A 17,398-nucleotide genomic window follows, 5' to 3' on the forward strand; every position below is an offset into this window, starting at 1 on the left:
GGTAAACGTGATTTCTGTTAAAAGTATATACAGATACCCTCTGTAATTTTGCTGCTCTAATTTTTAGGCTACGAGTTTTGTAATGAGCTTATCGGATGATGAATTTCCTTTGTTTACAATCTCATGTAGTGGGGCTCAGATCATTTCTTAGCTATAAATCTCTTCTCCCATTTTCATATTAAGCTCCATTTAAAATATTGCTTAAGCTAAGCCTAAAAGTTGAATTCAATTAGTCAAAAATTTGGGAGTTTTCCTTGACTTAAATGAAAATGGTATATTCTTTTCAAAGACTTTTGTAACCATCTTTACAGTTTCTTTGCTTGGAAAAGTAGGGTTGTTAACTACCAGTTAACAGTTGCATTATTTCCAGAGCATTGTCTATGGGCCCAATGTGTACCTCAAGATAAACATGGTATGTTTTGTCTAAAAAAATTCGTTGTTGATTTAAATGGTTCTGAAATGTCTATAAATAAAGAAATTTTAAAAGTTGCTCTTCTTGCAATCGTTCCTCAGTGAGTTGGACCCCCGTGTGGTTTTCTAGAACCTCTCTTTCCCATCCTCACGGAGGAGAAGAGAACTTGTCTGAAGGGTTTCTGAAGACTGCAAGCTCACTCCATGTTAACAAGAGATTGAAGACTGTGGCTATCGAAAGTGGAAGAAGCTGGGAACCAGGTAACCTGGTGGCGACCAAAGAGAATCTAGTACCTGTGTGGTCAGGAGTTAGGACAAAAGACAAATATAGATGGACCAGTGAGCTCTAAAAAAAATAATAATGGGGGAGGGGATAAATGAGGAGGTTGAGATTAACATATACACACTACTGTATATAAAATAAACAACAAGGACCTACAGTACAGCACAGGGAACTACGTTCAATATCTCGTAATAACCTATAACAGAAAAGAATCTGAAAAAATATAGATAGATAACTGAATCACTTTACTGTATACCTGAAACTAATGCAACATTGTAAATCAACTATACGTCAATAAAAAAAATTAAATTTTAATAAAAATACATGTTTGTACAGAAAAAAAGGACAATCGAAATTCATATCTCTGGCCTATATATAGTTTAATTTCTATAATTACAATTAGCATCCCAGTGAGTGGATGTGGTAGAGGGTTTTAGAGAAAGGCATGAGTGCGCAGCATCCACCAGTAAGTTTTACAGAGAAGTTGGCAAGTGGAGGCTGGTTAAGCTTTTATTGTACTCAAAATAGCATGAAGTAGCTTCAAACTGTCTTACTGAGCGGCTCGGGGGAGGGTTGAAGGGCAGGGAGGACAATGAGATCTTAAGTCCTTGCCTGGCTAGGATCTCCCCAGCTTCACAATCACCGAAAAATCTTCCTGCCTTCTTTTGCTAGACAAAGCATCCCTAAATCATTCGTTCCATGTTATACTTAAACCTTCAACCCTTCTGCCATATTTCACAGGGATAAAACCTGTGACTATACCCATAGGTGGCCACTTTCCTGATTTCAGGGATGTGCACTGGACAAAACTATAGGGTTGATATGACTGGGCTAAAACGTCCAAGGACCTACCGCAAGGTTCTAGAAGTACTTACATCAGATATACACTAGGACACATGACTCCCCCAAATTGGATATTGCCAAGTAAATTTGAGTTTAGAAATATATTGAGTTAGAAGACTCACAGACATAGAGAACAGACTTGTGGTTGCCAAGAGTAGGGGGAAGGAGTGGATTGGGAGTTTGGGATTAGCAGATGCAAACTATTATATAGAGAATGGATAAACAACAAGGTCCTGTTGTATAGCACAGGGAACTATATGCAATATCCTGATAAACCATAATGGAAAATATGAAAAAATGTATATATATGTGTAACTGAATCATTTTGCTGTACAGCAGAAATAGACACAACATTGTTAATCAACTATACTTTCATGAAACTAATTTAAAATAAATAAAAAATTTTAAAAGAAATACATAGAATCAAATATCCTCCAAATCCTACCTATCTGAGGTTAGAAAAAGCCAAATCGTTGAAAACAGTGAGTAGGTGGTGGGTAAATTGCACTGAAATGAATTTTCCCTCAAGCAATCAATCCCCTCTCCCACCTCAGCCCCTCCGTGCTTAGGTACTCATATGCATCCTTCAGGATTCACCAAGTGTCATCCCCCAAGCTGATTTGGTTTCACGTCTCTGTGCTGACAGGTCTCTGGCTACCCTTGTAAGCTATAAGTCTTTGGTATCAGGGCTTATGTCTTCACTGTCATATCTTCAAAAGTAACGCTACCTAAGATTCTACTGAATGACGGCATGATGCCATCACGTTCCTGACGGCGGCCAGTCTTCGTGCCATCAAGATCAAGACCCTGCAGCTGCATGAAAACAATGAAGTAAAGTCAAAAGAATGACAAGTGAAATCTGGATTCATCATAAAATATCTAAGACTAAAAGAGTAAGATATGAACCTGTTTAGAGATTCCAGATCGAGTTTGCAACATTTGCCAATGAATAAATTTTTCTTCTAACAGTTTAATGAAGGCAATGAGTTCAGTTCTTTAATGAATATAAAGTGAACTAGAAAAGATCAGTGTGTTTCTGTAGGTTGACTCAAATATTGGCTCTAAAAGACACAGGCAATTGAAGACTAGTAGGTATGGTTGAATGACCTAAGCTAAGAGTGATCTCAGGACCAGAAGCAGTGACGGGTAAAGATAAGAAACAGTTTGCGTGCTCAGAAGCACAGCTGGCAAGGAGATATTGTGCGGGGCATAGGAAATAGCATCCACGGGCAGATCACAGAAGTTTAGAGCCAGAGGGAACCCTGGAAATGATCTGGTCCAATCTCTTAACTTTATTGGAATGAAACCCATGGAGGTTAAATGACCTCACTGGGATCACACAAAGTCTGTGACAGAACCAGAGCTAGAAATAAAATCTCCTCTTTCCCCATTTTGTACTCGTTCCACGACAACCTTGTCTCCCAATTTCCTCAACTTTTAACTTTCAAAATAACATTTAAGGACTTCTCTGGCGGCGCAGTGGTTAAGACTCTGCGCTCCCAATGCAGGGGGCCAGGGTTCAATCCCTGGTCAGGGAACTAGATCCCACATGCATGCTGCAAGTAAGAGTTCACATGTCACAACTAAGGAGCTCGCCTACCACAACTATGACCCGGTGCAAATACATAAATAAATATTAAAAAAATAATAAAGAGTAAAATTTTTTAAAATAAAATAATTAAAAATAATAAAAATAACATTTAATCGGGCTTTTTTAAGCACATGGAATGCCCTACCCTGGTCCTCCAACTTCTCTTTCTTCTAAGCCTAAAATAGGAGCTGATGTTCCCCAGTCATTGTTAGCTGGAAAGAAAAGAAACCTCTCCTGCTCGTAAAATGGATGCTCTGTGCATGTCACCTGCTTTTTGATCAAAAACTATGACTCAGTGGAGATACTGAGACAGGTGTAAGATGAAAAAACATAAAAGAAAAAAAAATCCAAAACGAAATGTCCATCAACAGATGAATGGATAAAGAAGATGTGGTACAAATACACAATGGAATATTACTCAGCCTTAACAAAGAATGAAATAATGCCATTTGCAGCAACATGATGGATCTAGATCATATACTAAGTGAAGTCAGTCAGACAAAGACAAACATCATATATCACTTATATGGGGAACCAAAAAAAAAATGATACAAATGAACTTATTTACAAAACACAAACAGACTCACAGATGTAGAAAACAAACAATGGTTACCAAAGGGGAAAGGGGAAAATAAATGAGGAATTTGGGATTAACAGATACACACTAATCTATATAAAATAAATAACACGGACCCACTGTGTAGCACAGAGAATTATATTCAATATCTTGTAATAACCTTTAATGGAAAAGAATCTGAAAAAGAACACACACACACATATATATATAACGTATATATATCACTGAATCACTTTGCTGTACACATGAAAATTGTAAATCAACTATACTTCAATTTTTAAAAATCCCCCCCAAAAAATCCACGCATAGCATACACGCCTTTCATCCCACTGTATCCAGGGTAGCCCCTAGGAAGAGTACAAACTGGGGCACCTTGGGAGAGAAGCAGCTGTAGTACTAAATGTGGCCACAGGGTGCCAGGCTTTTCCAACCAGCTAATAACTACCCAAGGATTACTCCAGTCGAGGATCACACAGCAGAGTAAAATTTTAAATCCAGCTGTACTGGGGATCTCTCTATTCCCATCAGTCACTTTTCCACTTTCCTTAGTTAGCCAAAGGCATTCAAATCCTGAAGTTATATAAACAGAAAGAAGTGGCTCAAAAAAGGTAAGGGATTTGAAAGTGGGGCACTGTACAATTTTTTCAAGCCACATTTCCACTGGAAGAGGGCAAAGGAATTTTCAAAGCGCAAAACTGACCTGTCAGAAACCTCGCACCTTCTTGGCCCTGCGTCTCTGGAATTTTGAAAGTGAATGGTGCAAATCTGAAGCTCTTGCATAAAGAAAGTTGTACTTCGTTGTTGTTTTTTTTCCATTGATTGGTTTTGGGCAACAAAACACCCTCAACCAAAACCAAAATCTATCAAGTATCATTACACTAAAGTTGACTTTAGTGTAAAGTTGACACTACACTAAAGTTGACTTTTGAGAAAGTACATCTCCTTCAAGCCTCCTTCACCTTAACAATCAAACCATGAACCTACCTAATTGATCCTGAAGAACAAAGGAAAGATGAATTCTAACGAAGAGAATACCAGACTTCGGTTTGGGCATGAATGTGTTCACGCTTCATTCTCTGTGCCTTTTACTACTTTCGGTGTAGCATAATTATTGACAAAGTAAAGGAAGTCTCTTTTTCAATTCAACTTTTAAGGAGGTGACTGATTTTACAAATCCAGTAAACTACCAGTAATTTCAGTTTTAGTTTAAGTCTCCATCTTGAAACAGTGTCATTGCCAATTAAAGTCTTCCCATAGCTACGCTTACCCGTTTCTATCACATTTCAGTGATTAGTGAATCCTGTGGAGAAATGGGACTTCTTCACATTGTCAAACGCTTGGCTATCCTGGCTCCGTGTTTCTGTCTAGGTTACCCTGTCCTACACGCAAAGGCCCTCACTTTTGGTTCCTTGTCTCTGTGAAGACTGTAGAATATGCTGGTCCTGCATGTACAGTGTAGCGGCCCCCCTCTAAAGCTGGAAAAGTCTAGCCATGTAAATTATCATTGAAGCAAAACCTGAAACCAGGATAGACAACCATCTCACGAGGTGCAGAACACTGTCTGTGAAGCCCGAGGTCCACTCTTTGTACAATCCCATTTTTTCACGGGTCTCACTGATCACTGAGATCGGATAAGAACAGGTAAGTATGGTACATTCTGTGTACACCAGTGATCTGGGGCACATTTTGAAGAAGTAAGATTTCTGTATGTTAATCATCCTGGATGATAGAAAGGTGTGGGAGTTATTTGTGTCGGCAGAAGGAAAAGGCAACCTGCAGAGACGCCACTACTACAGTAACTCATAAGGTACTGGGATCCGTGGATCAGTTAATAATTGATAGTTTATTTGGAAGGTTGAGATAACTCATCTTTCACAGAAACTAACTGCAAAAGAACATTTTGAAATATGGCCTGAGAAAATGAAGTAGACATTTCCTTCTTCAGTTAACTATTAGGTATGCTATTATTTAAACCTGGACGACTTCTTTGAGAGAGGTCTCGTTTATTTTTGTTGTTTTTTTGCCTTGGCATGTTGCCAGTATTGGCCATTTCTAGAGTATCCATCTTCCATCCATAGGCTTTGTCCCTTCTGACTGTCACCCAGTGTCAGGGTGACATTTGGGGGCAGGAAGTTTATAAGGAAATCAGCAGCTGTTGCTAGAGTTGAGGCTTTGACACCAGCGTGCCCTCAGCAATCCCAATACTCAAGTTCCAGGTTGTGGATTATCCCACTACCAGACTCGTTTATCCCCTAACTCAACTACTGTCCTCACCAACCACTGTAGGTCTCAGTATTCCCAGTAGGGACCCCGCCTCCTGTCTCCCCCGAGTCTGGGTTTCTTCTCGCACCTCTTTCCCTGAGACTTCTTAGATCTTAACCCAGACTTAGCCTAAATTTCACATTTCCCGGAACCCTCTTTTTGCTCTGTCTCCAGGTAGCTCATTACGATGCCTGAAAACATTCTCTAACCTGAGTTTCGTAAATATGTCCTTGTGAACAGCCAAAGTGACCCAGCAGGCAAACAACACTGGAGAGACTGGACTGATCTCACAGGCAGATGGAAGAAGCCAGGGCGGCTGGTGTGCAGTCCTCTGGGTTCATTAATTGAAGTAATTTGGGCGGCATACCTCCCGTCATTCCCGAGCAGTGACAATTTGCCTTTCCTATCCTGGCTGCATGAACGCTAAAGATAGGTTTGAACTTAGTTTTAGTGTCAAAATACTGATCAGCCAGACCCTCACCCTCTGGCACGTCCCTAAGTGATATTCTCAGTATGTTTGGAGGAAGGCGTGTCTCATGTGCTCCAAGGTTGACCAACACACAGTTACTCTCTGATTCTCAGCCCTGGCACCACACCCAGCTGGCCACGGCCACAGGGTCACTTCCTGCTTCTCAGCACAACATGGAGCTCCTGAACTCTCAGATTATACAGCCAGTCCTGCCAACAGGCTCCTCTTGTGATGTGTGTTTAGGCTTTTCCAGTCCTTCTGTAAAGGCTCTGTGTGCAGTTGCTCCATCAACCTGAGCTAGAGAGGTGCTTGCTTACAATGCAGGTATCCAGCAGGGTACCAGGCATCCAGGTGTATGTACATCCACATACCCCAACACCTGTGCCTTGAACAAACATCCTCTCAAAGACTCACAAACTCAACCCATGAGGAAATGAGCCACAGACCTCTTCATAACTGCCCCCGAGGCTACACAGACGCCCAGCAGAAGCTTAGAAATGCCACCCATACGGGCATGATTGGCCTCCTACACGTGTGTCCATCCTTTTCTTCAGGATAGAACCTGAGGGAGGGTTTCTTTTTCTGGTGACAAATATTTAACACCTTTGGAGTCAGCCAGTCCTGCATTTGAGTCAGAGTTCTGCTCTTTATTATTGCTGTGGCTATGACATCATTTTCTTACCTATAAAATAAGAATGACAACTACCTCTTAGAGTGGTTACGAAAATTAAATGAGTTGACATATGTGAAGCTCTTGAAGGACCACTTAGTTCAAAAAGAGACTCAATTCTGTTTTGAAACAGAATTAAACCCCTTTAAAAATGAGGGACAAGGCGGTGTGGGAATAACACACATTCCTTCTAACCATTAGCAAGTGCTTTCTGAGTATGTATTACATTTTCTGCACAGACCAGGTACTAAAGCTGTTCTGAATGAAGACACGAGCTGATGGTTTACAGACAGTTAGCACAGTAATAAAATCATTCATTGAGTAATTACTGTGTTCCATTCGTTGAAACACTGGAAATCACATGCACTATCTCACTTAACTTACATGGAAGCAGTAAGAGATTACTACTACTGTTATTCCCGTTTTTATCTATCTATCTATTTATTTATTTTGGCCACGTCATGCGGCTCGTGGGACTTTAGTTCCCCAACCAGGGATCGAACCTCGGCCCTTGGCAGTGAAAGTGCAGAGTCCTAACCACTGGACCACCAGGGAATTCCTTATTCCCGTATTTATGGATAAGGAAACTGAGTCTAAAAGGGTAACTCATCCAAGATCACACAGCAAGTAAATGGTCAACCTGGATTCAAATCCAAGTCTTTCTGACTCAGAGGCCGTGCTCTGATGTGGGGACACGTGCTCTGGGAGTTCACAGGGCAGAAGGTCACTGTGACTTGAAGCTCGGAGATGACCTCCTACAGGAAGTGGCTCCTAAACAGGAATCTGGAGGATGAGTAAGAATTAGGAAACGAAGGGGAGCAGGGAGAAGGCGAAGATTTGAGAGGGAAGAAAGCAGTATCGGCAAGGTCTTGGAGATGCAAGAGAGCATAGCGTCACTGACATAAATTGTTCAGGGGGACCGCAGTGTAGCGAGTAAAGAACATCGGTGAGAACTGAAGCGGTAGGAAGAGGCCTTTCCATGAAGGCCATTGCATTGAAGGCAAGGGAGGCTGGTCTTCAAGCACTGGAGAAACTCCATCATTGGAAGTAGGGAGTGACAGGAGCATATAGGATCACTGGGAATGCAGCGGGGGAAATGGGTTGAAAGGAAGAAATCCTGGGTGAGGGGAGAGCCATTAGAAGCAATGAGGAAGCACATAGATAATTCATGCAAGTGTTGAGGTGTCCTGCGTGGAGTAACACCAATGGGGATGTAGTGAAATGGACCAACTGGAACAGAGTGGAGGAGGTAAAACAAAAGGACTTGGGAGTCGATCCAACGTGGCAGCTACTACTTGGAAACAAGCGCCTAAAGCTCCAGGTGCCTATGACTCTCAAACTTCCGCCACTCCCCCTCCTAATACAATATGGGACCTGAAAGTAAAAGATTGATATTATGATGGTGTTTCAGGGGCTCCTAGATATGAGAAGAAACAATAGAATATGAATTTAATGATAAATGATGGTGCCTAATCGAGAATCTCCACTGGACCCTCTCCTGGCTGGAAGGATGAAACAGGAGTTCAGTCACAAAGCATCCCTCAGCAGAGCTGGGCAGGGATCTACCGAGGGGGCGATCCCTGACCGGGGTACCCTCCTATCTGTCACCAGCCACACTGGCCTCTGAAACCACGGTGAGCCTGGGACCTCGTCAAAGTCAGAGGCTGCAGAACTTGCTCCCTAGGGGCGCTAGAGGCTGCGCTCCCGCTGGGCAGGACTGTGGAGCAGAAAGCTGTACCCAGAGCACCTTCAGCAGCACAGGTGGAACCGGGGTCACGGCTCCTGGGAGCAGAGGCGAGGAGGGATTGAGGATGGCATCCAGGTTGTCCACCGGGGCAACTGGATAGAAAAGAAACAGAGGAGCAGGGCGGGAAGGGGATGCTGCACGTCAGGCCGTCCACCAGGTGGGGTTCTGTTTGCACAGAATGAAAACCCAACTACAGCCGCTTAGTCGCAAAGGGGTTTGTTTTCCTCGGTAACAAGAAGCCCAAAGAAGGCATTTAGGACTTATGCAGCTGCTCAAGAGGCCATCCCGGAACCAGGATCGTTCAGGTCTCCTGCTGCACTACCCCGGTGGCTTTCACCCTCGTGATTATAACTTGGATCCTGTAGTCACAAGCATTTTTCCTGACTTCCAAGCAGAAAGCAAGCTTGGAAGTGTAAAGAGCAAAAGACACATGTCACTGACTCTGTCCTTGTTAAGTCCCTACAGATTTCCACTTGGCCAAAACTAGGCCACATGACCACCCCAGGGGCAAATGTCACTTACGTGGGTATTTTCAACCCTGAGCAAATCAGAACCAGGAGCAAAGAAGAAGAGACACTGGATAAACCATCAGCAGTGTCTTCACGGGCCCTTATGCAATACATATTCATTGCCCCAGTGTCGGCCATGGGAATGCAGGCCATCCCGATATTTCTGATACATGAGTCAGAAGTGGAGGACAGAGCTGAGCTCTAGAACAAGTTAGCTCATTAACTCTCTGGGATCACATCCTTATTCTTGCCTGTATTTTCAGTTGTCGCAAACCCATCAAAAATTTGAGAAATGCTGCCTATTATCCTGTACCTCCTGAAAATGCATAATACATATTAGTATATTAAAGGCTCTGAGAAATTCTCAGTAAAAGCCTGTTTGACTATATTTATCCTAATCTCTCTCCAACATTTCCCAGACCTTGCTTTGGAAAGCTGATGGAGGCTACTACCTTGAGATCATCTAGTTGAGTTCTTCATGGCCATGTGGCTCACTAAAAATTAAGCTGTTGGCAGGGTATAAGAAATGTGGGATCTCCATGCCATCTAATAGTAAGTACAAGACCAGTTTCCTGGGCAAGCAACTTATGCAGTCACACAACTCTAAGGACTTAACCCCGTTCCCATCCCAGGGGCTTCTAGGGCCCTACCTGCCCCTCAGGTCCTGACCATGGGTTCCTGTTGACCAATCAGAGGTCTTGGTAGCAGGAACCATTCTTGTCCTAAGCTCTGAATGGACCAATCAGAAGGCTAAGTGATAGTGACTCATTGATGTTGGGTCCTGAGTGGACCAATTGGGAGCCTAAGTAACAATGACTCTTTGATGTCCAGGAGCCTGAGTAAACCAATCAGAAAACTAAGTGACAATAACCCTTTTGTGGCCTCTGTCCTGGGTGAACCAGGTAACAATGACCCATTGATCTTTTAGATCTTGAAAAGAACAATCCAGGAGTCTGAGATACAGTGGCCTCTTTTTCATCTGGGTCTGACTGGACCAGCTAGGGGTCCAGGTTTCTGTCAATAAATAAGGGTCCAAATACCAGAGACAACCTTTCTCCACGGTCCAGTGGGCCACTCAGTGGCTGCGGGGACTTCTGTAGCCAAGAGCCCCACCCTTCACTGATCACAGTACTGGTCCAGGGTTGATGGTGGGCATCGCTTGGGAGGGGGATCGTGTCCCTCCTGGGCTGCCAGTGTTTGCTTCACCACCCTCAGCCTTGCCCATGCCCAGCTATTTTTTTATTTAGTGTTGCATGGTGGTTATGGCTGGGGTAGGGTCTGGGCCTTCCACCTCCACCCCTGCTGTAACCAGTCTTCCCTACTTTATTAAGTACCAGAGGGCATAAAAAAAAAAATGCCCCAAGCTTGGGTTAATGCTATGCTTTTGCCGTCTTGAGATTAATTTCCACAAGGGGCTCCAAATTTTCATTTTACACTGAGCCCAGCAAACTATGTAGCCAGTCTCAGGCAAACAGGATAAAGAACAGATAGACATGATTCATATTTTTAGCTTTTTACTATTTCAGAAGAAGGGGTTGCCTGCTGGTTGAAATATATTTGGCCTTCTTGCTGACATATATCAACATATATGAAAATATTAAAACACAGAACTGTTCTCTCATTCCTGTTAACACCCATCACCTACTCCTTTTTTTTTTCCTTTCGGGGGGCGGGGGATGGATATGTCAAGTTTGTATTAAACGTAGTGAAAAAAGAAATTAGCCTCACTTTATCGTAAATGGATATGAATGGGAATTTAAAACAAACTTTTTTTTAAACTGTGAAACAAAGGCACTAGTCTTTGCATTGGGGAAGGGAGTCATATTTTATTGATTATGTTCAACATGAAGTACAGTGCATGGCCTATAGTGGATGCCCAGTTGGCTGATTGATTGAAATAGAGCTTGATGAGTGAATGGATTTCACAAGGCCCATCCAGAGATTAGAGAAACTCTCCAGACAGCCAGAGCCGGGACTCAGGCACCCCCTGCAGACTCTGGTGAAGGCCAGGATCTGTTTTCTACCTGGAGTCAATCCTTTTGTGTAGTTTGTTTGGGGTTCTGGAATTTAAACGTATTCCAGAGTAGCAGCTATCTCGTGACCGTGAAGGCCCCCCCTTCCCCAGTACATAAAAGCCACAACCACAAATCAAACTGGTCCTCCACATTGAAGGAAATACCTAAAAACAGGAACAAAACTGGTATGATTAGAGCTGGACTGGAGTTCCTATCCATCAGGAATTTCTTTTGAAATTTCTGAATGCTGACAAGATAGATAAGATGGTAGAAAGAGACTTAACCACAAGTCAACCAAGAAACGATTTTTTTTAAAGCTGATTTCTTTATCCTTAGCTCCAGACAAATATATATAATTTTTAAAATTTATTTTTCCCTGTTCTGCCACTTCCAGCCTAAAATGTATTTATACCAACAGCCCCCATCACCACAACCCCCATGAATAGAATGCAACAGGTGTTACAGGAAAAATGAAGTGTTATCTTCCACAAAGGATGGTTGATGAGTCAGTATACTGCTCTGTCTAGGATAATCCACATCTAACTTTCTTTGACTTTGCAAAGCTTAAACAGTCTTGGGAGCAGTATAGAAGGAATAAACTTGCCTTTAGGAAGCAAGAACCACACTTTCATTTCTTTGAAAGAGGAAAGTTAATCCCAACAGAAAAACAAAGAAAGCAACAAAACTCATATATTAGCAGAAAGAGGGAGATTCTTTGTTATTATTTGTCATGTAAAATGAGAAGATAATGAACCATCAGGGACTGACCTTTTCACTGGAAGAAAGAGTTGATATTTCGATTCATTTTCTGAGTTAGGAACTGGGTCTCCTCCATGGCAACCACCATAGCCATTAGTTGGTAGTGGGTGTTCGGTACTATCTGTTGGTTATTTGATGGGTGAGTGAGTGAGTGAGTGAGTGCATCGGTTGGTTGGTGGATTTTAATTCAGCAAATTCTCTTCTTCTCTGACGTTATAGCAGCCTTTTCCTCATTTTCCTGGTCTTTGTTCTGTGATGCCTTAGGCCGGCTCTACCCTCCACACTGTTTGAACCAGCATGCAAGTCCCCATATGAGCCATTCTCCTCCAGAAGGTGATCTGGGGTCTAAGCTTCTCGTTTTGTCTCTAGATTATAAGCCCTCATGTCTTACTTTAGTCCTGGTCCCAAGACTGCCCCACCTGCCCCTCAGCCTGTCCCACCCTAGTCAGGTTCAATAAATATTTCTGTTGTTGGACTGGTGAATATAAACAAATTAACCATTCCCATTCTACTTTTGAAAACAAACTCTTCAAGTAGTGAATTTTTAGAAAAGATATGTCTTGAGATAGCCATATTTACCTATTTAAATCTTTTTCTTAAATTTACAACTGAAGCCTACAGTTAGTTTTCAGTCCAGTGAAATAATGTCATGGCTTAAAAAAATACAGGGTACACAATTTTCCTAGCTTTTTAGTTTTTCTTTTTCTTTTCTCATTGAAAAAGTCTGCAACTTAATATGTAATTCTTGCTAAATTATAATATGATTTTCTTTCTATGGTTTGAAACATTTGCCTCTATTAGATTTTCTTCTCTCTCTGTGCGAACAACCAGATGCATTGTGCCAGATCCGTCTCAAAGCAGATAGAACATCAGTAGTCACTTGGAGCATCTCCCAAAGGCTATTTCAGAGAAGATCTCTTTACCAGTTCCTTCTTTCAAAAGTTTTTAGAGAGCACAAGTCTTAAAAAAAAAAAAAAGTACACACAGTATAGTGTTCTGCCTGGGATTTAGAGCAGACAGGCAAAGGTTAACAAAAATAGAAAGGAATTTAACTCATCCCATTTAATTGAAAGCAATTTCCAAGTAGCTTATCTGTTATGAAGATAACTTCATCCAAGCATTCATTTAATAGTTAATTAGCATCATCTCTTAAGATTTCTGCAGCCTAGAAGACACAAGGCCATAATCCCCACTAATAATATCAACTGATGAACAAGGACGCAGCACCTACGTTTTCAGCTGATGATGTGGTAAAGATCATGAAATCCTGCAAAACTCAATCTAAAGTGAGTTATAAATCGTACAAATGCCAGCTAATGGATAATGAGATTCTGTTCTAATGTTGATAACGTGTAATGTAAGTGTTTCCTGGGTCTTAAATAGGATATCTTCGACCATTTAAACAAGTCTTTAGCACCAAGCATCCACAGGCAAGGGTATATTAAAAAAGCCATTTTGTGTATGCCACTCGGAGGTAATGAGAAAATGCTTCGCAACGGGACACGCATAAGAGGAGACATCAATGTCTTATTCATAGGTAAGAGCACGCTGAGTTAATAGTGCGTTGATAACTTATTTTTATTGTCCCCTCCTCACCACGCTTGTGTGACTTCGTGATGTAATATTAGCAAGAAAACAAAAAGCCAAACTAGCGCAATTACTGTGTCATCATTTTCTTGTATAAAAAATGTGCTTGCCTTTTACTGAAAACATTTTTTATCCTTGAGAACGTCATATGACCTTTTCAGAAATATTCTGTGTCCAATACATCAATCCCCGACCCCAAATTCCCCACATATTTCCATACTACCCCTCCTTTTAATCCAGCTCTACATCCCAACTTTGATCTACTCAAAAATCCAATAAACACCCTAAAAAACCTGACTACTGTCTAAATCTCCCTCTAACCTAGGCTGTTCCCCCATCTTTCCATTTTACCCTTTGAGGAAAGTCTCAAAGACCATTTGGAATTTGAGCAAAGACTTCAAGGTGATTTTATACAAGGACCTGCAACTGGCAAAGCTTTATCCACCACGTTCTCTGTCCCTCTTGATGCCAGGCACTCGGGGGGATACAAAAATACATGTGATGCAATATCTACCTTTCTGTCTAGTTGTGGAGATGAGACAAATAAATGTACTGAACTTGCATTTATTAAATACTTACTCCACGCCAGGAATCGCCAGCCACAGACAAAATAAAAAAAAAAGGAAGACACAAAGATTGTCCTTAAGGCGCTTGCAGGAGAAAACAAGAGGATAGACATGTAAAGAAATCATCAGTACATCAAAGTGTTTTAGGCTCTATGACAGAAGTATAAGCAGAATGTTAAGAGGGCAATGGTGGAAAAGTTTCCAAGAGAAGGATTTCAGCTTTCAACACTTCCCTTGAACTGTCATTTTAAGAACTCATTAGAAAATATTCCTGAAGGATACCTCAGTATCTTCCATGTTCGGTATAAATTACTATAAATTACTCCGATTTCCACTTAACTGTCACCTTCAAGAGACATGACCAGACTTCCCAGAATAGCGTAGCCACACGATCACAATCTTGTACTTAAGCTGATTTGTAATCCTTTGCCTACCGTTTTTTCTTATGGTTTTACTGATTGCATGTAAAGTCAAAGAGAGCTGGAACTTTGTTCTGTCACCTGCTGTATCCCCAGAGCCTAAAATGGAGCCTGCCACAAGGAAGGTGCTCAGTAGTATTTATGAAGGGATGAATGGTAAATGCACAGGATTTTCTCAAATTGGCCTTGTGGCCAGCCCATTTTCCCTTTCTCGAATCTTCATACTTCACCCACCTTCCCTCCATCCATATCAGCCCTGACTCAATATCCAGTATTGCTCCACGGGCAGAGGTTTTACAGAATGCTCATCACACCCTCACTGAGACCCTCTCAACAGGTCCTGATGCTTTAGACTGGGTCACTGTTAGAACCGAGGCCTGTGACAATTGCAAAACTATTTGTGCTAAGTCTACACAAATATCCAATTGTAATATAATTTTTTTAATTTTTTATTTTACACAGCTTTACAGTTTACAAAATATTGGCTATATTCCCTCTGTTGTATAATACATCCTTGAGCCTGACTTACACCCAATAGTTTGTACTGTAATATAATCTTTAAGCAAGAAATAGTATAAACTATGTAAGAAAATAAATTCTGGATAATAAAGGTTTTATCTTTTTGCTATAAGTTTATAGTCTTTTAGTTCAAATTTCACAAGGATTTGGAATTTGCGGTGATGGGGTTTGTTCGTTGCCTAACATTATATGTCAAACAGAACGACTGCCATTCTGAGAAGAGGGAGCATGACACAATTATATTTGATAGGCAAGTGAAAAATGTACCCTGAATATTATTTAGGCCTAACCAGCTATTAATAATGATCCAAACAAGATATTGTCTGTTTTAAAGCTCCTTTCTGAAGACTAATTCTTTGAAATGTGTTATTTACCAGGGCCTTGATTATGCTAATCTATTCAATTCAATTCTATGAATATTAACTGAGTACTTTCAAGCATGTGGGGTGGGGAGGGGTAGAGAGATGAGGGGAAGTCTAGGAATGTTGTAAAGATGAATAGGAACCCCAAGAGTCCTATAACCTAGTATCTTACCATGTGTTATAGAATAGTTTTATATGAACATTCTATATTTGAAAAGAGCATGCTTCTTTCCATTTGTGTTTTCAGTATTCAAAATGCGAAAAAGGTCAGAGAAAGCTTCCCCCTGTCCCAGAAGCACCTCTACCGATGCAGGTTCACCCAGCCCCCCAAACTGTCGTGGTTCTAGTTTTCCTGGTCACCTTCTCTATGGGAAGATGAGTGGAGAATCTGTTGCACTGAGCTCAGAAACAAACGTCCTCTGCTGCTCTTGGAGATAACACCCACAGAAGGCTGAAAATTAAAATAAACAGGGCTGCAGACTGTTCAAATGAGGCTCCATGAAAGCCAGAGGAACTGTCTGTCATTTAGCTGTTAAATTAGACTGCGGCTGCTGCCGATTTGAGAGCAGATGAATGAATGACAAGTGTTAATAAACCCGGGAAAAGGTGCAAAGTAAGCCACAGGGAAGCAAGGAATGCAGAGCAGATGGACAATTGGATTTGAACAGAAGGAGTAAAATGGAATTTTTAGGTTGAGGTTTTTTTTAAAAGATAGCAATAACCTATATTTCTACAGATGGACTTCTTTGCTTTCTGAAAGATTTTTAAAGTTCATCTCTTTCCATTGCTGTCAGAGAAGGAGGGCTAGGGGATGCTAGTAAAAAGATACAGATAAGAATTCCATGGGTAAGAGTACTGGATGTTTTCCATAACTTTCAGAGAGCATTTATCACTTTGTACACTGAGTTATAATACATCAGCATTTTATAAGACTCTAAACCCAAATACAGGTCAATGAAATTAATCAATTAACTGTCTACCTCCAGTGTGTTGAAATACAAAAGAACTACTCATTTGCTGCATTTGGCAATGAACTGTAGGTGATAAATCTTGCTATTTTAAGAACCAAAACTTTTTCATTTGAAACTATTTGTTGAATGAATGGGTGGATGAAATGGATTGTACAGTTGCATTCAGTAGCATTGAAAATAATTTCTGGGTGAACTTGTAAACAGAAGTTACACTGCAATACCATCAGGACACACTTGGGCACTGAAACGTGAGTTGGAATCACAGCTTTACTTAGGCGGTCCTCATCTGGAGGGTTCAACATTATGAATCAAGTCTAGAGGGCGGTGGGATTGGCCAACCAAGAGACTGTCATTAATGGTCACTGGGCACCTACTCTGAGAGGACCCTAAAGGGTAAGTGATCAGACCCCACGACTGGCTTAAAAAAAAGCAGTACCGGGTTTCTGATAGGTGAGGTAAAATTGAGTTCTGCGCATCCTTAGTAATTCCAATATTTTTCCTCTGGGAAGCTCTCATGAACTCACATCAAAGTCCTAGGGAACAGGAATAAAGACGCAGACGTAGGGAATGGACTTGAGGACGTGGGGAGGGGGAAGGGTAAGCTGGTACAAAGTGAGAGAGTGGCATGGACATATATACACTACCAAATGTAAAATAGATAGCTTGTGTCCACCTAGAGGGGTGGGATAGGGAGGGTGGGAGGGAGACACAAGAGGGAGGAGATATGGGGATATAGGTATATGTATAGCTGATTCACTTTTTTATACAGCAGAAACTAATACACCATTGTAAAGCAATTTTACTCCAATAAAGATGTTAAAAAAAAAAAAGCAAAGTC

The sequence above is a fragment of the Phocoena phocoena genome, chromosome 13 (assembly GCF_963924675.1).
Source record: "Phocoena phocoena chromosome 13, mPhoPho1.1, whole genome shotgun sequence".
Classification (NCBI taxonomy): domain Eukaryota; kingdom Metazoa; phylum Chordata; class Mammalia; order Artiodactyla; family Phocoenidae; genus Phocoena; species Phocoena phocoena.